Below are 4,316 nucleotides of genomic sequence, written 5' to 3'. Positions count from 1 at the left end.
ATAGTCGATCTTCTTTGAACAACAATTTTTTTTATCAAAAACAGTTAAATAGTCAAGAAAAGTATTTAATTGATCAATGTTGCCTTGATTATCATTATGTTGCTCTTGTTTTAAGCTTCCAATTAAAATCAAGTGCGTACAAACTACAACTATTACTACTACTAATTTAGTGTGAGTCCTAATCAAAGTTTAGGGAGATTGTTATTATTAATATTAAAAGTGGTTTTAAGTGACCCTATCAACCGTCCACTCGGCCGCCCCTTCCATTATCAAATTCAAAAAGCATTATTGTTAATTAATCTCAGTTTAATCTCCTCTCAGCTTTTAGTTTTGTACTTTTGCTCCTTAATTATTTGTGTACTCCCAATGAGAACATTCTTTAATTAGTAGAAGATACATGTTTACTTTGCTAGCATGATGAGACTTGAGTGGGTTTTACTGTTTTAGTAATCACTTTATTAATGTTTCTAAATAAAATTTTACTATTATCAGTAATAAAATCGTAAGTTATTCATACAATCCACTAATTAAATAGAAAATATTAGTATTTAAAAATAAAAAAAGTATGTATCTATCCGTGTCCCATTTTGTTTTAAAATGAAAAACTAAATCCCAATTTATATATTTTTAAAGATAATACTATATTTTAAGTTTTTTTTATGAATAAAGTCTAATTAAATTAAATAATAAGACTTAAAATAATGTTAGATATAATTAATTTTTGTTATATTAGATTAATTTAATTAAATTTGATAAAAAAATATTTAAATATATAACATTATTCTATTTTTAGTAAATGTTTCTATAACTAAAGTTTTTATATATGAATAATTATAATATGAAATATAAAAATATTTAATTATTTTAGTATTTTATACTATTGTAATAGTAACACAAAACGTTATTAACATTTTATAATAAAAAAATTTTAATTACAAAAGAATAAAACATCATGACATTTTGTAATAAAAAATATTATTTTAATTATTAAAATACAAATATCATTAACATTTTGTTAAAAAATATTATTTTAATTATTAAAACACAAAACGTGAATAACGTTTTATAAATTACTATAGCAATATTTAACACATAATTTAATTTATCATAGAGGATTTCACATCTAATAATACAAGATGAAAAAAAGTTATGTTTCTATATCATTTTTAGTCAATATTAAAATTTCTTGCTAATCAGGACACGTGTCTTGATAATCAAAGGGAGGAGTTGCTTAGAAGTTAGTAAAAGGAGGAGGTGAATAATGCGGGACACGTGCCAATAATCTTGAGACAAGTCTACCCACGTGAGAAATTGGTATAATATTTTAATATCTTAATGAATGCTTTTAGGCTTTTAGCTCGATAAGAAGGAAAAGAATTAAAAAAACTTGATAAGAAGGAAAAGAATAAAAAAATAAAATTAAAAAAAAATATACATGGAGGTGATGTGTTTAAGGAGAGCCATCAATGTTGTTTTCTCTGTCCTCCCTTTAGATTAGCATTAGCATAAGCCGTTGGTTTAGCCATAATGCTTGCTTACTTTTTCTCACTTGTTTTTTCAACTTTGCATCAATGCCTCTCACACATGACACTTCCATTTGCTTCCAAAACACAGGTCTCTCAGTTATTTGAGGGTCAATCTCGGCTTTTCATAGACGGACAAGTTTCGTTTAGATATATAAGACAACAAATTTAACTATTTTAAAATTTCTGAAAAGGACACTCACCAAAATAAATAAAAAATGTAAAGGTCATACACTCATACACTATTTTGGATAAACATTTGCTGTGATTTGTGCATGTGTAAAGATTTGAGAAAATTTTACGTTACTTGAAGATAAATGCTCATATAATATAAGAAGGTTGTACTAGCAAACAAATTAAAAGAAAATGAAATAATGATATTCTAACAAATATCCTAAAAGTAATTTTAAGAATATATAAAAATATAAAGATATATTTTATAAATTTAATGTATGAAACTTAAAATTTTTTTCATTTGAACAATAGTATCGATGTAAATCAAGTTAATCATTCGGTTATCTTCTTAATAAAGAATGATAAAATAATATTATATATTTATTCTAAAATATATTTTATACAAATAATGAATTTGTAGCTATTTTATGTATATTTAATGTATATTTGAGGTATTAAATTGTTTTTAATTTCGATGTTGTGGATTCAATTCTCAACCTAATTACAACTTAATTTTCTTGCATTTTTCTTTATTATTATTTGAGATAATTAAATTACACTGAATTAAATTAATGTACTTTTTTTACATTTACTTATGACGAATAATGCTAATGCGCCTTAAAAAAAAAGAAGTACAATTTTTTTAGAGTTAATCTAATTTATTATTAAGGTAAATAAAGGATAAACAAAAAAAAATACGTAAAATCCTAACTCTTAAATGATATATTTTAAATTCTAACTATTGATATAAATAAATAATAAAATTTGTTTAAATAAAAAAATACAATATTTTTTCCTTAATAAAAAATATGTAGTCGATACAATAATTAAGACTCAAAAGTATGAAGCCATACAATAATTGTTAATACTCTCTGTTTGCTAAAACAGTAGCACAACCATTGTAAAGATTTTCGACTGTACATGTTTAGGAATAGAAAAGTCGTCCGTGCACTTGGCACCACTTCTGCCAACCAAATCACGCCATGTCATCATTGTCGCAAAGGTTATTTGATTCCCATGTCCCACTCTGAAGCTATCAAGCCATGAAGTTGCCATTTACTTTTTACCAGTTTAGCAGGACACACTTTGAACATTTAATTTGTACTTTTTTTTTTGGTGTTATTTAATTATTGTATTTATTTCCTTTTATTCTCATTAGTTCTATTTTTTTTCTAACTTTTTGAGGTAACTTTGATTTAACAGTTAATTTTATTGTTTTTAAATCATATCTAATTTTTGGACTAATTTTAGGAGAAAACAAAGAAAGAGTGTTGATAAAAAAAATTGACAACCCTGAAATATAAGTTATATTTCAAAAAAATTAATATAATATTTAAATAATAAAGTTGGGAGTTTAAAATTGTTTAAACTCTTTAATTATGTCATGGTCGCTTTCTCTTTATATGCAGGTACACACTGTTTTTTTTTTTTTTCTCTTTCTCCTCTTTTTCTTCCTATTTTCTATTATTATTATCGTCGCTACCGTGGTTATTGTTATCTTCTCCTTCTTCTCTTTTTTTCTTATTTATTCTTTTTTCACTTCCCATAAATGTAGTTACCACTTACTACAATATCTTCTCTTTTTCTTCCTTTATCTAAAAGTTTTATTTACTCATGCTTTGTTCTAGGAATATAAATATTTATATGTTTTCGTATATAAAAATTGATAGATATTAGTTGACTCCAAAAAGTATCACATTCATTTTTCTTTAAAAAATACCTGTTATACTGGTAATAAATAAATTAGTAATATCTTTACCTACATAATGACCAAATAGGCAAATAGTAGTAATGGCAGTATTAGGCTTCAAATAGGGATGGCAATTTTTTCCGGCGGGACAGATATTCGCAGAATTTATCAGTCGAGAGATAGATTTAGGGGACAATTTTTCTCTGCGGATGGCAGATACGGGTCCCTATTTAACAAACGGGACGGGAGCAAGGGAAAAGGTACCCGCCCCGTAGATATCCATTTAATATCCGTTTATGTGAAATTATAAAAATGTCCTCTTATATATATATATATATATATATATATATATATATATATATATATATAATTTGAAACCCTAGGTTTCACGACTTTAGCGCCTCCCTCATCAGTTTCTCATTTTTCTCACCCAATCACTCTCTTTGCTTCACCCATACCCTTTTCTTCCGTCTCTTCCTCTCAAGCCACCTGGTGTGTCGCCGACGAGGCTCTTACCCACACTTTTGTCTTCACTTGCGCCTCTTTCTCTTCCTCTCAAACCACTTGGTGTGTCACCAGAGAAGCTCCAGTCGCGTCGCTACACCTACCCACGCCTCTGTTTCCACTCGTGACCCTCTCTCTTCCTCTCAAACTACCTGGTAGCGTCGCTGGCGAGGCTCCAGCCGCGTCGCCGTCCCCACTCGTGCCTCTATCTTCACTTGTGCGGCTGCTTCACCTTCACCTCTATAGACGTTTCCGCCTCACAATCCAGTGTATTAACCTCCTCAGACTTCGATTTGTTCTTTCTTTTTTTCTTTTTCAGTATTTGAACAGATATATGAAATTGTTATAAGATTTGTGTAATAATAGATGTCTGTTATTGAAATGATTAGATATGTGGTGGATTCAAATGTTACAATGGCCATTGG

Source organism: Arachis stenosperma, chromosome 1 (assembly GCF_014773155.1).
Source record: "Arachis stenosperma cultivar V10309 chromosome 1, arast.V10309.gnm1.PFL2, whole genome shotgun sequence".
Lineage (NCBI taxonomy): Eukaryota > Viridiplantae > Streptophyta > Magnoliopsida > Fabales > Fabaceae > Arachis > Arachis stenosperma.
The sequence above is the reverse complement of the archived record's forward strand: the minus strand, read 5'-3'. Positions refer to the sequence as shown.